Source organism: Pinus tabuliformis, chromosome 7 (genome assembly GCF_031772625.1).
Source record: "Pinus tabuliformis cultivar Carrire ecotype Pingquan chromosome 7, CPIR1, whole genome shotgun sequence".
Lineage (NCBI taxonomy): Eukaryota > Viridiplantae > Streptophyta > Pinopsida > Pinales > Pinaceae > Pinus > Pinus tabuliformis.
Genome location: NC_142293.1, coordinates 913,869,088 through 913,888,549, shown reverse-complemented (window position 1 = coordinate 913,888,549; position 19,462 = coordinate 913,869,088). Strand labels below are relative to the sequence as shown.

Below are 19,462 nucleotides of genomic sequence, written 5' to 3'. Positions count from 1 at the left end.
GGGAAAAATTGACTGGAAAATATGCCTGGAAAAGAGTCAAAATGCGGAAGAGTTAGACCACAAATATCTATAGTGGCAAACTCTAAGATGCTCATTTGCAAAAGTGCTCTGTAGATACAAATGGGTTGATACTGCTTGCGAAGATTTGTGCACCTTGATGCAGTTTTCTATAATGTATGAATGTAACCAAAGCTTTCATGAAACTACTTGTTGCTCGGTTGCCCATTGGTATTCAATGGACCAAAGGCATCGGGGGCGCGATATTCTTGTGAAAACCCTTTTTAACGTTATTGGATCACTGCATTTTGCATATCTTTGTTTCGATTCCTATGGTTTGATGGTGTATTAGTGAACACTATCCGTTATTCAGCCTTGTCGTTGATTGATTGTTAATTTGTTAGGAATGCCAAATTTGCAAGGTTGATTCCATTGATGGATGTAGGTACATGTGTCAGTATTTGGATGCCCTTTCCAAATCTCAAAGGTGAGTTTGCATGATTTAGGTGTATGCAATTCAAGTGATGTGTTTATGTGTATGAGTGTGCTTGATGAGTTTGTGTTTAACACAAAAATGTTGAATTCGATAACGTGGAATATTAAAAAGCTGAATTTGATAAAAGGAGTTGAATTTGTTCTAATTTTGCGAGGACAGTAAAATTTCTCTAGCTTAATTTATCGTCTTCTTTACAGCTAAATTAATTTTTTTCTAACTTAAATTTATCAAATTTTGTGGGTTAAATCTGGGTTCTAGCGCGAAAATTTATTGAAATATACAAAAACTAGTAGACTACTAAGCAATGCCAATTAATTTTTTTCTAGCTTAAATTTATCAAATTTTGTGGGTTAAATTTGGGTTCTAGCGTGAAAAGTTTATTGAAATATACAAAAATTAGTAGACTACTAAGCAATGCCACTCCTAATGGCATCCTTGTTATTGAAATCATCATTATTTAGAAGTGCATTCTTCATATGCATAGTCTCTCTAGGTACGGTACTGGTTCATGTCTGAGGGGTATAACATTGGGGAACTCTACAAGAGCTTTTGGATCAATTCTTTGTCAATGAAACCCTAATAGTTAATTGGGTCAACTTTTTGGAAGGGTTTTCCTTGTACGTGGATGTTTTGATAAATAAACTTGATCATTATGAATGCTAAGTAGGTTTTTTAGGCTATCCTAAGTTGAAAATTATAAAGATGCTTGTAACCCTGTAAATAAGAATGTGTTGATACGGTTTACTATATTTTTGCACCTTGGTAGATTTGAGTCCATGACAAACCTGGTCAATTAGAAATTCCATGTGATTGAATGGAATGGGAACTTAACAATCTTCTATTGGTCTTGAATGACTATTACATTGTATAGTACAAGGTTTTTCGATTGTATTTTCTAAATCTGTCTATGGCGGTAAATTTTGAAGATGCTTGTCCGTCGAAGTGCTTTATAAATAGAAATGAGCAATGTTCCACCAAGTCTCCGGGACGGGGAGACGCGGGTGCGGGGAGACGCATAAAGGGGACGTGTGGGAGAACCCTGAAATTTTAGGGAAATTTAGGGGAGACGGGGAGACGTCGAGGTATATATAATATAATTTTTAATTATATATATTATAAATTTATATATATGTATATAATTTTGAAATTTTCATGTTCATATTCATTGTTCAATAATGCTAATTCATCAAGATTCAATACCATAAGATTCAATAATAAAATTCAATATGAAATTCAAATATTCAAATACAATGTACATTGATCCATATCAATTATAATTCATCAATCATCATTCTATAATTTACATTGAAAACCAAAATAATAACTGAAACTAACATATATTCCAAACAGTTGTTTCTATATGATTAAATCAAAAAGTTATGAATAAATTAACTTCTAATATATCTGACCAACCTCTGCTATTTCGCTTTGGTTTTCACTAAAAGAATGACGATAGATGAACCACATACCTGTAATCTTACAATGCTCTTAATTTGTTCACGGTCTAGAGGTTGGAAAACAATATACTCATCAATGCGATTCATGAACTCAGGGCGGAATGTCGTTTGAGCCACTTCCATAACCCTGTTCTTCATTCTCTCATACAGTTCCTCTTTTGAGCCAGGTTCATCATCAAGCCTACTTAGAATGTACTGAGAACCAATGTTTGAAGTCATAATAATGACAGTGTTGGTGAAGCTCACAGTTCGACCCTGAGAATCAGTGACCCTTCCGTCATCTAAAATTTGAAGTAGAATATTGAAGGCATCTATATGTGCCTTCTCAATTTCATCAAACAGAATAACTGCATAAGGCCTTCTACGTATAGACTCAGTCAATTGTCCCCCTTCTTCATAACCCACATACCCTGGTGGTGCTCCAATCAGCCTTGAAATTGCATGCTTCTCCATGTATTCACTCATGTCAATCCTCACTAGAGCTTCATCAGTATTAAATAAATAGGATGCAAGAGCCTTAGCTAATTCTGTTTTGCCAACACCTATTGGGCAACCACTGCTAAGTGCTAACAGCAAGCCGCTGCGTGGAGAAGAGTGAGGATGCGCTGAAGCTCTCGTGGGCGCAGTGAGAGCAGATGGAAGAAAAAAATGCGTTGAGGTAAGAGCATAATGAATGGCCGCAGAATGAAAACTTGAAAAGTGGAGTTAACCCTAACTTGTTCATGTAATTTTTTATTTGTAATTGTTAATTTAGTTTATTTTTATTTTTTATGTTTTTTTAATAAATTAATTTTCATTTTTTAATTTTTTTTTGGTTTATAAAGGGTAATTAGACAAAAATGAAGGGGGGACGCCCAGAAGAACCCCATTTTCGGGGGGACGCCCAGAAGAACCCCATTTTCGGGGGGACGCCCAGAAGAACCCCATTTTTGGGGGGGACGCCCAGAAGTACCCCTTTCGGGGAGTCGAGTCTCCCACATTGGGGAAACGCACCCCCTTGCGTCTCCTCGAGTCTCCCCAAAAGGGGGACGTGGGGAAACGCACCCCCGAGAGTCTCCCCGTCCCGGGTGCGTGGGGTGCGAGGGGTGCGCGCACCCCACCCCGGGGGACGCGTCCCCGTGGAACACTGGAAATGAGTTGATACTGTTTGTCAGGGCAACGTGGTGTAATTTATATCACCAGATCTCTCTAGGTACTTGTTGCCGGACTCTTCTGTAGGGACTATAGCAGTGTATTTGTTGCCATTAAACTGTGGCTCTTCTGTAGGAATTATAATAGTGGGCAACTCTATTAGAGCATTTGGTTCAATCCTTGTCAACAACGACTATTAATTTTCCTTGTACCTGTAGTGTTTTGCAAAAGTAAATTGGCCGTTGTGAATTGTATAACAAGTTTGTTTTGGTTGTCTTTGATTCTAATATTCTTTGGTTCACTATGAAATTTGAGAATTAATTGTGGCAAGTATAAACACCTTTGCAGTGAGTCAAATGAGGTAACTAGCAACACTTTTTGCAGTAATTGTTCACAGTTATACATGGCACGCACCATTTTATTGGTTCAGTGAAAACATAAACCTATGCTATACCAAATGCATTACCATTTTATTGGATTTTAGTGAATACATTAGCCTCGTCAATTTCAAACTCTGATAAACTCCAACTATGCTTGCCATCATAGTCAAGCAAGTCTTCATTGCAATTATACTATGAAAGTGCTTACATCGTCACTGTATCGAATGAAATACAGGAGCCTCTCCTATTCCAAAATCTATTGAAGTCAGTCGTAATTGCAGTTATATTTTCTGAAAGTATTTACAATGTTACTGCATCCAGTGAATACAGGAACATTTCCTATTCCAAAATCAGATTGGCTTCAAATGATGGATGCTAACCATTATAATACAGTAAATCTTTACTGCATATATTTTTCTTGTTTTGATCTCTTTTTTTACTCTGTTTTCAAGGCATAAATGAAAGTAGTGTTTAGTTTGTTCCACCATATTTGTAGATGTGTTGATATCATGTTTAGCTTCTCTAAAACGTTGTTTTCTTTCTTTGCAACACATTATTATAAGTATACCGAAGAAAAAAATTAGCTGGGTGCAAAGCAGTTATAAATGTTATCAATTTATCATTGAAACATATTAGCATGTAATGATTGTTGTTGACGATTTTGCTTTCTTCCACCTGTCATGTATGAGCGGCACTGACTTTGAGTATAAAATGCTGCCTTTTTGTGTGATTGTGCTAGTCTACATTTTCATAGATTTCCATGAAACACGGTCTCTTTTTTTTAGGTGTGATTGTGCTACTCTACATTTTCATAGATTTCCAAGAAACATGGGCTATTTTTTTGTTTGTGAGAAGCATGATATTATAAATAGATGCATCAACGCGGTTAACGTCTCAAAAAAATTCATAAATAATGTCATGGCCCACCTTAAAAAAATTCATAAATAATGTCATGGCCCACCTTAATGGTAATGTTTGAATATGTCAACCACTTTGTTCATATCACTAACTACATTCTACATATGTAATAATTATGGAGGAATAGGGTTTCACTGAATATATGTTGGACATTGGATAAACCAATGCTCCTTGCGTGTTTTGTGAGATGGACTCACTGCCTCTCATGGATCTTTATCTTTGGTGATGCTATCATTGACTAACACCTACAGGGTTTGGTCTAATGACAATCATGATTTCCAAAAAGTGGTATCGGAGCGTAGTCATGAGTTCGATACACACTCGACTTGCGTTGGGGGCGGGGAGGAGATTGTTGGACATTGGATAAACCAACGCTCCCCGTTTCATGACATGGACTAATTGCCTCGTGGATCCTTATCTTATGCAATCGTTGACTAACACTTGTGGGTTTTGGTTTAACGACAATTGTGATTCCCAAATATAAAATATGATTATAATTTAGTATTGTTCACTGTAGAGTACACGACATAGTTGTGGACACTTGTGGCTTTTGGTCTAACGATAATCGTGATTCCCAACAATAAAATATGATTATAATTTAGTATTGTTCACTATGGAGTGCACGTCATAGTTGTGGAGTAGAATGCATCTTGACATAAATAGAAAATTGATTAAATTAAACAACTTTTTTATTTTCACTTACTGGTTCACGGATACCCGGGTCAGTGGGTAGCCGCTACGTCCAGGGTTTTAAACACTGAGTGGACGCCACCCGAAGGGCATCAACACTCCTCGGCCTATTTACTGACCTAACCCCAAGAGCTTTCGGGATTCGACCCTGTGACCTCCCATTGGCGAGGCACTTGATTTGACCGATTGAGCTAACTCTTGGGGCATGATTAAATTAAACAACTTTGTTGATGCAAAGTTGTAATAAATGCTTGTCAATTCCTTAGGGATACACATATAAATATGGTTGTGGAACTATGAATTAACTTAATCAATTTTAGTCAAGTGCCAATAAATTCATAATGGTTGCATATTTCAATGATGCACATAATACAAGGCTTAATATATGTTTGTATGGTATTTGCATCATTAACAAGCTAGCTTTGCTAAGGGAGTTACATTTTTGATAATTTGTACAATGTTAATCAACCCAACGCATTAATAACTTGACATATTTGGTCCTTGGAAAGTGAGCCATCTGAATATGCAATGATGTTCAAGTGGTTGTGTTGGGCATTTCTATGCTCCATGACCCTTCTAGTAGTGCATACTCTTCTCACAATGAAACAAGATTGCACAAAACCACAAAGCTTAGTAGGCATTACATTTTTGAAGGGAGAATGCACAAAACCTCGAAACTTAGTTGTGAAGGGAGATACATTTTTGATAATTTGTACGACATTATATGATCCACCTCATAATGGCCTAATATAATTGATAAGAAGGAAAAAAACCATTTTTTCTCCATATGACATGATCAAATGTACCAATAAAATGGGGATCTAATGTTGAAGACGCAAGTATGTTCAATTGGTCATTTTGGGCATTTAATCATTTAGTGACCAATAAAGAGTCACAAGTCCTTGTATCTTTTCGTTCTTAACTATAATAGCCATAGATAATAATTTGAACATTGCATGTTGAAATCCATCACTCCACATAATCCCCCCACCTCCCTAAACATTGTCTAGGGTTCATTTTGTTGCCGACGTCGTCATTGATGTCAAAGGAGTCCTAAATCGAAGTTTTGGAGAGTTTGGACTTGACAATTTACGACCTCAATGTTGATCTTCTTAGTAGCATTGGCATGCCAAAGGGTTATGAAGGCCAATACGTATAATTTGTGGCTTCAATATTGACTTAGATTCAAGAAGGGGCTTGACAACAATTTAAACTCAGATCATCAATGTTTCATAAGCAATGTTTGTGATGCTGTTTGTCTCATAATCCAAGTAAATACATGGTATATGAGATTTGGAGAATGTTTTATTTCCATTGAGTATGAATATTATCATCAACTTACAATATGCTATAAGCCGAGTTAACATTTCCAAGAAGTGCACTCTCCTAACTTATATCCAAACCATGAACTCTTTGATTAGTATCCATATTTGCAATCTAATTCACATGATCATGTTGTTGGCGCTGAAGGCGCTTGAAGTTGTTGAAGTTGAAGTTTGTTGCAGATTTGGGAGAAAAAATCTGATTTTTCCCTAATTCAAGGAACAAACACAAATCAAAACTTAGCTATTTGCATTTGCAGCCCAAATTGCCAAAGACAAATCGATGTCCACAACCCAAATTACCAATGGGTAATCAGCGTATGTGCCCTGTAGCATGGATAAAGAAATTCATGCCTTGACTTATGTAATCATTGTTGTTGGGTTATATCACTTCATTTTTTTTGGGTTTTTTTCCCTTAATATTATAAGGTCCATTTGGCTTGGCTTGATTTTCAAATATGGGAATGAATACAAAGAGATAGTCTTTCACTTCAAATCTTTGCATTGAAATACAAACAATCAGCGAGCTATGTGCAAATACAAACAATCAGCAAGCTATGTGTATTAAAAGATGCATTTTTGAATGGTAGAGAATGTTGTGAGAATTACTTCATGAATTGCTTAGCAAAGAGAGAGAGGAAGAGGAGCACGAGTGAAACAAAATTGAGTAATACAAGAGACTCAATTGTAAAGGGAACAGGGATAGAATATAGAACAATGCCAAAGAAAATGAACTCAAAAATTAAAGAACAGGTAAACCAACAAAGCAAATTTGTAATATAGTCAGGGGATTGCTGTCTCCTTTCACATATTAGCCAAAAAATAACAAGTTGAAGCCTATAAGATGTGGGAGTGGGTGCTTCTAGCAAGTTGTAGCTTGCAAAAGAAGAGATGTTGAAGCCCACTGTAGGTAGGAGCTGGTAAAATTGATGTAAAAGAGCGAGTGGGTGCTTGCCTTTACATCACGAAACAAAATTCATGGTTTTCTCCTTTTATGGGTTTCCACTTATATTTGATGTCTCAATGTGTTTAATGTGTTACTTGTGTGTGTGCGCCTTTAAATTCATGGTTAATTGTTGAACACTTATACAACTTTGCTAATTATAAAAGAAAATGTTAAAATATTGATAAAATAGTTTGAAATTGGTCATTACAAAAAGACATAATCATTGATTCACCCCCCGGTGATTACCTAGTTTTCAACAGTTGGTATTGGAGCATGCTCCTTTTGCATCAACTTAACAGATGGAAGGAAGATCTAAATCATAGAAATTGTCGATCTAGAAGGGTATTCTATAAATAAAGCTTCTTTGTGTAATGGTACTCATTATACTTCTTAGGAAGTAAGGATGAAGACATATATAGTGGAGAATGGCTATTTAGAGCCACCTGTAATAGGTAACAAAGAAGGCAAACTTGAATATTCATTCAATGCCAAAGTCATGAATGCTATCCTTAGTGGATTGATTGAATCCGAATGTGTAAAAGTAGTGCATTGTAATATTGCAAAGAAAATGTGGGATAAACTAAGTAACATTTGTGAGATGTTAAAGTGAAATTAGCTAAATTACAAGTTTACAAAATGCAGTTTGAGTCCTTGAGAATGAATGGTTATGAAGGGTCTGGTTGAAAAAATTAAGGAGTCTACAATAGTCTAGAAAGTGTTGAGATCACTCCCTACTAAATTTAATCCCACAGTATCAACGATTGAGAAAATGTTTAACTTTGAACTCTTAACAATGGATCAATTGCTTGGCTCTCAAACAACATAAGAAATGAGTATTATAGGAGGAATGTCAGCAACAAGGGATGCGACATTCAAGGCAGATAATAAATCTACAGAACAGAGTGTTCATGTTCAATTTCAGATGAAGAAGCAAAATTTGTGAGAAGATTGAAGAAAGGGTTTGGTAAGTATAAAAATAAACATCCTAAGTGATTTAATTATGGAAGAGTAGGCAATTATGCATCAAAATGTCCAAGGACAAAAATAAATCAAAAGGTAAGGAAAAGAACAAATATAACAAATTGAAGAAAGTTAAAGGTTTCAAAAAGAAAAACTTTGTAAACAAGAAGATAATAGGTCCTTGAATATACAAATGAATCTTCTAATGAAGAGGGAATTAGTGAGTTCATGCTTGTGGCCCTAGAGACTCAGGTTGAGGGACATAATAAGTGTGAGTTAAGCGAAGAAGAAGGTGAAGTTGATCACGAGAACAATTTTGGACATAAGTCTTATGAATCTCAACTCAGAAACTTCAGACCACAAACTTGGCATAATTATAGGATAGAGGAACCCATGTTGTGGAAAAAGACAAAGGAAAATAAGAAAACCAATAAGTGTGGTCTAGTTCTTTATGCTCAAAACTAGAACAATCAATGGTAAAAACCAATCAATGAAGAGGAAGAACAGGTTGAAGATGTAGACGAAGTAAAAACCCACTCGAAAGCCATTTTGAGGTATGTATAAAAGAACCATCTTGAAAATCAAATCATTCTGATCATGGAATCATATGAAGAAATTTTTGATTTGATTGAATATATGAATGAGATCTTGCTGAGTTGATTCTATGCTCATGCCTCTATGAGCATGTGGATTTCCATCTGATCTACAAAAAATATTTAGTTCAATCATGTTGCTGAATCACTTTTCAAAGATTTCTTCTTTTGACGAAGGCTCGATCTTTGTGCTTATACTGCAATGCTGAAGGGTTTAGAAATATCCTAGTGATGCATTGAAATATTGCAGTGTCCCCTAGTCACATTATGGCTTTATGATTGTAGACCCATCTTCAAAATTTTCTCTTGATTATTTGCTTATCTGCTAAGCCTTTTCGGATAGAATTTGCAAGTGATATGGTTGAGATGATGACCTCATGATGCTTCATGATGAGGGTTATTAGTAACCAAACATATAGATGTATAAATTCGCTCCTTAAGATGTGATGACTATGCTTTTTCTTTCATATAATTGCAGAGGTCATATTTTTGCTTATTTCATAGATCACATGATAGTTAAATACAAGGGTCATCAAGATTTACATTGATGCATTCCTCACAAACATTTAGAAGATGAAGAGTTTAGAGAAAATACTGATGGTGCCAACATGCTTTGTCTATCTATGCAAATGTTCATTTGAAAGCATTTATTTACACACTTATATGAAGGATATATACGTGTACAATTAAAAAAAAAACTTTGCATTAAAGAATGGTGCACTTGATTAATGTTTCTTGCGCTCATGAAGAACATGACTTGATCTCATACTTTTATGATGCCTTTGTTCTTGCTACTTTTTAGCTGCTTCAAATTCTTGTCAAAATCATATGGTTCATGTTCCTCTTCTTTACTACTTTCTGCGCCTGTAGTCTCCCCCTTAGATCGTGCATTCAATTTCAGGTTTTAGATTCTCCTTTTGAATTTACATCATTGAGAAGCACCTGCATCCACTATCCGTAGCTTGTTTCTTAGATACTCAAATGGTTCTTTAGCAAGAGGTTTTGTAAATATGTTTGCTATTTTTTCTTTTGTCGGTATGTACTCCATCTTCACTATTTGCTTAACCACTTTTTCTATGAGAAAGTGGTATTTTATAGGGATATGTTTAGTCTTCTAAAGAAACACAAGATTTTTTGAAATGCTTATTGCACTTGTATTGTTGCATTTGATAGAGATAGGCTCACTGAAGTTTACCTTCATATCCTGAAGTGTCTGCTTCATCTAGAACACTTGTGTGTAACACGCTGTAATTGCTATGTATTCAACTTTTGCTGTAGATAGAGAAACTGATGTTTGTTTCTCGCTCAACCATGCCATCAAGGACTCTCCTATGTAGAATGAACCACCACTTGTACATTTTCTTTCATCCACACAACTGGCCAAATTTGCATCCATGTATGTTTGTTGATGGAAAGTCCGTCCCTTTTGGATATCATAGACCATAGACTGTAGTCCCTTTCAAGTATCCGAATATCCTATTTGTCACTAATAAATGACTTTTTTTGGGCACTGATTGATATCTTGCTACTAATCCAATTGCCAACATTATATCTGGTTTAGAAGCTGTTAGGTATAACAGACTTCCTATCATAGATTTGTAAAGTGTTTGATCCACATCAGGCGACGCATCATCTGCACATAGCTTGCATCTAGTAGTCATGGGGATTGAGACAAGTTTACATTCTTCGATTTGGAACCTCTTCAACATATCTCTTAGGTATTTCTCTTGAGAAATGAATATGGCTCCAACTTTTATAGGATTTGAAGTCCTAAGTAGAAGGTAAGCTCTCCAATCATTGACATCTCGAACTTAGAATTCATCTCTTCAACAAACCCTTTTACTAGACGATCTTTATTGTTTCCAAACATGATATCATCCACATATACAACCACACTTAATAATTTATCTCCATCAACCTTTATGTACAAATTACTATCAACGCCCCCTCTCTTGAAACCCTGTTTCTGAAGGTACATGTCCAGTCTAGAGTACCATGCGCATGGTGCTTGTTTAAGACCAAACAATGATTTCCTTAACCTGCAGACATAGTTAGGCTTATCTGTTAATGCAAAACCTTCAGGTTGTTCCATATAGACTTCTTCCTCAAGATCACCATTTAGGAAGGAAAACTTCACGTCCATTCGCCACACTTTGAAATCATTGTAGCACGCAAAGTCCAAAAACATCCTGATTGCCTCGAGTCTTGCGACTGGTGCAAAAGTATCTTCATAATCAAGACCTTCCACTTGTGAGTAACCCTTACACATTAGTGTGGCTTTGTTTCTAACAACTTGACCTGTTCATTCATCTTATTTTTGAATACCCATTTTGTGCCAATGACATTCTTTCCAACAGGTCTTCGTGTTAGTTCCAAAGTCTTGTTTTTCTCAATTTGTTCTAACTCTTCGTTTATAGCATCTATCCAATTTTTTTATTTGCCTCATCAAAGTTCTTTGTCTCTATTTGTGACAACATAGCTATATGTACTTGCTCAGATCTTTTTGCTAATTGCCTCCTTGTTTAAACTCCTTCACTTTTATCTCTATTAATTTGATTTTTAGGATGGTTCTTTTGAGTGTGTCTTGAGGGTCCTTTTGAATTAGTCTTTGTATATTCTAACGCTTCATCTTGTACTTCATTCTCTTTATTGCCATAATGGTGATGATCTGAAGGATTAATAAAATCTGTCTTTTTTATTTATTTATTTATTTTTTTTGATTTTGATTTTTTATATTTATTTTTTTTTTTTTTTTTTTATTAGATAACTCTTCATCAAACCTTACATCTATGCATTCCACAATCTTATGCAACCTCTTATTATAACATCTATATCCCTTACTTTTTGATGAATATCCCAAAAATATTCCTTCATCAGATCGAGCATCAAACTTTCCTAGCTTTTCATCATTATTTTTGATATAACATTTACTCCCAAATACTTTAAAATGCTTGATTGATGCTGGTTTCTTGTGCCACAGTTCATATGGTGTCTTATCACAATTTGGTCTGAGATGTGCCTTATTGAGAATATGTATTGCTGTATGCACCGCTTCTTCCCAATAGGTTTGAGGAATGTTTCTTTCTTGCATCATGGCTCTGGCTATTCGTTGAACATACCTGTTTTGTCTCTCTACAACTCAATTCTGTTGCGGTGTGTTTGCAATAGTATATACTTTCTTTTTATCCCAAATTCATTACATAGGTCTGCAAACTCATCTAATCTAAATTCACCTCCTCTATATGATCTTATGCAATTTATCTTACACCTTGTTTGGTTTTCTGCCAGTTCCTCGAATATTTTGAACTTTTCAAATGCTGCTAACTTATTTATGTGGAATGCCACCCATGTCAATCTTGAATAGTCACTAATTATCAACATGAAATATTTTTCTCCTCCTAGTGCATCTTTTCTGGAAGGCCCACACAGATCCATGTGAACTAGCTGCAAAGGCTTACTACTTGATAGTTTATCTTTGACTTTGAATGATGTTCATGATTGTTTGCCCATTTGGCATGAATTACAGATAGTGTTTCGAGGCTTCTTTATTTTTGGTAGATCTCTAACTGCTCTCTTCTTTTTGAGTTTGATGATGTGATCAAAGTTGATATGCTCCAATATCCTATGCCATAGCCAAGATTCATCATGTTTGTTGATGTAACATTCCTCACTCTCTTCCTTCAATATATATACATTATTCTCTATTCAAACTCCTTTAGCCAGAGTCTTTCTTGTAGATGTTGACCTGATTTCACAGTCTTGAGCTCTAAAGAGAACCTCACAACCTTTGTCACACATCTGACTTACACTCAACAAATTATGTTTTAGACCATCTACAAACAGTACATCCCAAGCCTTTCCTCTTCCATTATTCAAACTAACTGTACATTTTCCTCTAATTTTTCCTGCTTCATCATTTCTGAATGTGACATTTCCAATTTTATTTTCATCCAAAGATACAAACTTGCTTTTGTCTCTTGTCATATGTCTAGAGCAACCACTATCCACATACCATTTACTGTTTTGATCTTGAGCATATAGAACTAGGTCACACTTATCAACTTTCTTTTCTTCCTTCTTCTTTCTCCATTGCATGCAACCATATGTTCTATAATTATTCTGAGATGAAAGTCTATTGTCCTTAAGCTAACATTCATATGACTTGTGCCCAAAGTTGTGACAATAGAAACATTCAGTGATATCAAGGAGAGGAGCATATGCATTTTTATATAGATTCATGTTTGTTTTGATGTATGTGAATCCAATATTAGCCTTACTTCTTTTAGAATTTCCAAAATAAATTCTTCTGACATAAGCTCTACAATCCATGTTTTATAACTATTATGAGATGAAAGTATATTGTCCTTAAGCTGACATTCATATGACTTGTGCCCAAAGTTGTGACAATAGAAACATTCAATGATATAAAGGAGAGGATCATATGCATTTTTATATAGATTCATGTTTGTTTTGATGTATGTGAATATATTATTAGCCTTACTTTTAAAATTTACCAAATAAATTCTTTTGACATATGCTCTACAATCTATGGCTTTATGTCCAATTTTTTTTATAGCAGTAACAATATCCATAGAAAAAATATCTGTACTTGTTAGTGGATTCCGTTTGGGGATATAACTATCTAGACATGTGAAAATCCTGTCTTCTGAAGACGTATGGTCTCTGATAGTTTGTTGTTTGATTGTTCATTCCTTTTATCTCCTAGACTTTTCCAACAATGTTTCTTTGTAGATTTGATGTTGAAGTTTTTCTCAATTTTTTGTTCTCAGATTGATAAGAACTATCATTGTCTCCCATGAAAACTTTTACAAAGTGATTGTCCTTTTATCCTTAGCCTTGATTCACTAGATTCTCCTTTATAGCTTAACCCAGTCTTTACGAGTGGATACCTTTGAGCATTTAATATCTCATTCAACTATTCAGAACCTTTTATATGTTGAATGTTCATGATTATTTCAATTTGTGCCATTTCTAGTCTCCTTCAGACTTACCACCTCTTCTTCCAATATTTCACACTCAATATTTCTACACCAAAATGTCTTCCACCTTTGCTTCTTCAAGTTCAACTTTCAACTTAATAGTGTCTTCTAAATTTGATTCTTATTTTACATATTTCAATAAGATCTCTTTCTGTTTTCTATTCTTTAGTTTAAGCCTTTCTATTTCATTGAGGGCACTAATCAACTCCCCCTTAAGATTTACCTCACCTTCCTCACCTTCTTCATATTCCAGGAATTTTTTTTCAAGTTCTTCGAAGGCCATCAACATGAATTCATTGGTTCCATATTCACTAGAGGATTCATTGGTGCTTTCATATACACTACTATCTTCTTGAGCATAAAATATTTTTCTTTTAAACCTTTTCTCTTTCTACATTTTATTAGATTTGTTCTTTTCTTTCCCTTTAGGCTAATTTTCTTCTTTCTTATATGGACATTTTGAGGCATAATGCCCCACTCTTCTACAATTAAAAAACTTAAATGGAAGTTTCCCTTTGTACTTACCAGTGCCTTTCTTCAACCTTCTAACAAATTTTGCTTCTTCTTCATCAGAACCTGAGCATGAACATTCCTTTTCTTCTATGCATTTGTCTGCCTTGAAAGCTGCCTCCCTAGTGACTGACTTCCCTTTTGGAATTATCATCTTGTATGATGTCAAGGAACCAAGTAGTTGATCCCTGTTCGTCTCAAAGTTTGCTGTCTCTTCTATAGCTGAAACCTTAGGATTGAATTTAGATGGTAATGACCTCAATATTTTCTGAACTATTACACTTTCTTTGATTGTTTATCCTAGACCTATCATGATATTTACGACTTCATCAAATCTTTAGAAGAATTTATGTATATCTTCATCTTCATTGATTTTTAAGGTCTCAAACTGTCTTCTATAGGCTTGCAATTTGGCCATCTTTACCTTTTTTATCTCCTTCATGAATACTTTCTAATTTATCCCTTATTTCTTTGGCTATCTGACAATGCATTACTTTGATAAATTCAGACTCACATAGACCACTCAGAAGTGCATTCATAACTTTTGCATTAGCTATGAAATCCAGTTTGGCATCTTTGTCACTAGTCTCTTCCTTTGGTTTTGTTGTAGTGGCTACAACCACCCTCCAAAATTTTGGTTCGCATGCAAATTTCAGAGCTTACCTTGGATCTTGTGATCAATCGTTCCTTGGTCACTTGTTGGTAGGTTGATGATCTCAAGCTCCCCTCCTTGATATTAATATTTTTTCTCGTTCTCATCTCATGCAATATGTGCCATCTTTGGGCATAGGGATTATTGTTTGTCATGCAAAGGGGATGTTGTTCTACTGTAAGGGGAATCTTTGTGCGTATGGTTGTTCTCATCACAAAGACATGTTTCACACTCACTTCATGCACTCTTAACACGAAGGTTGTTGCATCAAGAAAAGTATGTTTTATACATTCTGGATGATATATTTTGTATCACTAAGTGTTCGTGTGTGATCATAGTCAAATCCTATCACTGTTTACACTAGTTTCACTGATCTCACACTTAGGCAGTTTCCTGAGCAACCTAGACTCATCCAACTTTTCAGAACTCCACACTTTTCTTCTACAACCCTCAATATTTTTCCTTGCCCGTTAGAACTATGCAATGCGTAGAGACCCCAACCTCCCTTGGCATCCACAACTACGCAGTGGTTTTTTCCAGTGTCCTTCCCAGCGGGAACCCACTGTCTTCAGAAATTGCGCAGTGTTGTCCCTCAGCTTCCCAACCACCACCACTCTCCAGAAATGCATAGATCAGTCAGGCAGTCAGCACTGATCTCCAAAAATTCACAGAGAAGTCAGGCAACCAACACTTCTCTCCAAATATGCATAGAGCAGTACAACTAACCTGCATTAAGAAACTGCGCAGAGGTTTCCTCCCAGGACCTATATCACAATAGTGTCTTGCAGATCAAAACCACACATTGTTGTCCTAGATGTCCAAACCACCTTACGCTTAGAAATTGTGCAGAGAAGACAACCAACACTTGGCACAACATTGGTAGAACCCCAACTCTGTGTATGGCCCTTGTCTCATGGAGAACATGTCTAACGCTTCTGGAAGTATTTTTCAGTTTATTAAATACCATAGCTTCTTCAATTAGCTTGCATTAAAGATATAGTCCTTACCATTCTCTTCATCGATGACACACTTAACTAAGCCAAGTAAAACTAAGTTGTTTCAATTGGGGATGAGGAGTATATAAATACATAAGTGAAATTTTTTTTCTAAGTCTTAGTTTTCATCTTTGGTGTTGCTCTGCTACTAGTAGGCCTTGGCAATACCCCGACGGAGTCACTGTAGGAACACAAACATTTCTTTGATGCCAGTGACCTTGGACAATACCACGATAGATTTTCTTGCTTTTCCTCTCTGTGCAAGAAGAATTTCTCTTCTTTCACCCTTATTTTATTTCTTTTCATTTTTTCATTTTTTCAAAGAACTGTGCATCGACACTTATTTATTTAATGAGGCGAAAGATGGATCCTAACTTATTGATAGAAAAATAGGTTGTCCCTCTAGAGAAGGATATTTATATATACCTCTAACACACTTGTTAAATTTTTCCTCCCCTCCTTACTCTACTTGTATATATTTAGGTGAAAAGGAATTGAAAATAAAAGATCGACAAGAGTAGGCGGTACCAGTTATAGGTTCAAGCATCGTGATTCCACTATGGTTTTCTCCAAGAAAGAATGCATTCCACTATCGTGATTCCATCAGAGTATCATCGACTAAAAGAATGCAAGATTCACACAAAGAGAGGGAATAAACAGTTAACCAAGCGTTGATAGTAGCACAATTTCATCTTGGACTTCACCATGCTTGCTCCAAAAACCAAACACAGTCTCATGCGGAAGCTAGCCTACAACTGAAAAGAAATGAAAGAAAAGAGTGGAGAAGAAAGTAAATTAAAACAAAACAAAACAACGAAAACAAACAAAAATACTCCTACTCCTAAACTAACCAAGAATAGGCGAGGCCTACGTAAAATGAAATTTGCAGTGTAACCACTGATGCATCGGTTAGACTATGTGTTACAAAAAATATTGTCACCATGACTATTTGCAGTCAGTATGGGTCTATCATCATTCATACTGTCCTCCTTAGCAAGTCTCAAACCCCAGCTCTTCATGTCAAGCTTTAAAAATGAGAGAAAGTCCTTAAAAATCAATAAAGCTCTGGTTCAGCACTTTCTCTTACTGTTATCTGCGGTCCTACGCCCCATGGTCATGTTACCTGCGGAGCTGCCCGCTCTGTCTCTAAAGGAGTGGGTGCGGACCCCTGTGAAAGTCAAAAAGGCGAAACTTTATTCTTAAAAACACACTTTGGGTTAATTCTGGATGATTCTAGAAGGAATCTTGACGTGGATGGTTCACTCCTAGGTGGTTCATGCATCCCAAAAGTAAAGGAGCTAATCCCTTGATGAGAGGAGCTTATCCCTTTGAAGGAGGGCTTTATCCCTTTGAAGGTGGTCCTAGTAACTTCCCTCCATTGCACTATAAATTAAGGCATTGGGCTAGTTGCTAGAGAGGTTAGAAGCTGAACTGTTTTGAGGGTAAATGTTGTTGGAATTGAGACTTCCTAGTTAAGCTTGAGAGGAGAGATTACATACCTTTTGGCTTCATTTTGAAGAGAGTGAAACTTGTCAAAGTAGAGGAGATTCTTGCTAGACCCCGGGAGGAGCTTGTATAGCATCAAGGCACCAAGGTTGTAAAGTTCTTCTTTGATTAAAGTTAATACAATTAGATTCATTTTTCTCAACAAATTGTCTTATATGGTTTGTTTCATGAATTCCTTGATCATCAAGATAAATATGCTTTGTTATATTGGCTTTTCAGGTGTTATTTAATGTGCGTGCTTGTTTGTGTTTGCAGATTCTTTACAAGGGAGATCATTTGGATCAACAGAGCGTGGCTTCCACAAACTTGCACTGGACCCAAGGTAGGCCTAAAACACCTATTTGCCTTTATCTATAAATTGCATATTTAGAGAAAGATAGAATTTGTTTGGTTTGCTTATCGCTAGATATCATTAGATACTAGGGAGGTCGGTCTTGTATGCAAGAACGACTTATCCGGCCGACACTATGTAAGCGAGGGATTACATATCAAGAAATATATTCAAGAATAGCATAAAAAAATAAATATAAGGCAATACATACCAAGACATTCTAATTTTGAAAATGCACGCAAAAAAGTATGAAAGAAAACCACATGTGAAGCATTGTGTGGATGCATTATGGTGGTCAGAAACATTGCGACTCAAAGGCATGCAAAGACAAACTTTTGAACTTTGAAAATGGGTGAACATGAAGAAATAAGAAAAATTTCACTTTTCAATAGTTCTCACCAGGTATGACTCCTCCAATGACTGAATGATAGGATCATGCTAATCAGATTGAGTGTGCAAAAATTGTGAAACAGAATGATTTTCAATTTGTGTGGAAGAGTGATGATGAGCCTTTAAAAATATGTTTCTATTCTGATTAGAATTGGAACTAGTCTCAAGACTATGAGTACCTGACATAACCATCATCTTGGGCTGAAGTGCCTCGACAGCTTGTGGAAGTTCCAAATCATCATATGATAGGTCATCATAGACCAGTGGCTTAGAAAAATGAACAGTGGAAAAATTAGAGCCTTTACGAGATGAATGGGTTAAAAGGTCATGAAAAACATGATCAGAAAGTTCCAAATGAGAAACAGAGGCATCCTCATGATCTGATGAATCATAAAGAGGGGAAGATTGAAAATAAGAAATTTCACCCTTCATTTCTTCAAAATGATGAGATGATAGATTAGGAAGAGAAAAAAGAGAAAATTTATCCTGTTTGAATTCGGCTGAAAAACTAACATTCCATGAGTTCTGAGAGTGATCGAAAGTAATAATATCATCAGAAGGTAATTCTTCGCAAGATTCAACAGGAATGACATAATTGTGAAAAAATTCTGGATAATGAGGGAGAGGCGTGGAAAGAAAATAATCAACCTTCATCGCAGATTCTTGTTCAGATATGGACTCCCACTCATAGTCATCGTAAATGATATCGCAAGTTTGGTTCTCAACACCAACTCCATCCAGAACTTGATCCTCATGAACATCAAAAGAAACATTTGAAATGGGTGACACAACAACTCACAATCCAGAGGACAAAAGGAACCAAAGGATGGAGGATGAGGAGATAACACCATCGCAAACATCAAATTCACAGTTCAAACTTGTGCTAGAATTCTGAGTATGTGGGGTGGGAGAAGATGGTGGTAAATCAACGGATGAATTCTAAACTTATCCTACCTCCACCCGTGGAAATGGAGTTGTTTTATTAGAGCAGAGGGAGAGTCACTTGGTACAACAACCTCGTCTGTCACAGATTTAGAAGCTCTAATATGAGGTATGTTGAGAGACTTTCGAAAGATTCATATTCGTGCAGATTCATCGAAATGTGAACAAGAAATTTGAATGTGTCTTTCAATAAGGGCCAATCAACATCATCTCCAGAAAATTCAAAACAAAAATGAAAGAAATGAT

General features: G+C 35.9%; 1 pseudogene; it reads right to left on the bottom strand.

Moving 5' to 3' along the window:
- Nucleotides 1-1,911: 1,911 nt before the first annotated feature.
- On the bottom strand, nucleotides 1,912-18,928 carry LOC149250640 (chaperone protein ClpB3, chloroplastic pseudogene; annotated as a pseudogene).
- Between the last annotated feature and the right edge of the window lie 534 nt (nucleotides 18,929-19,462).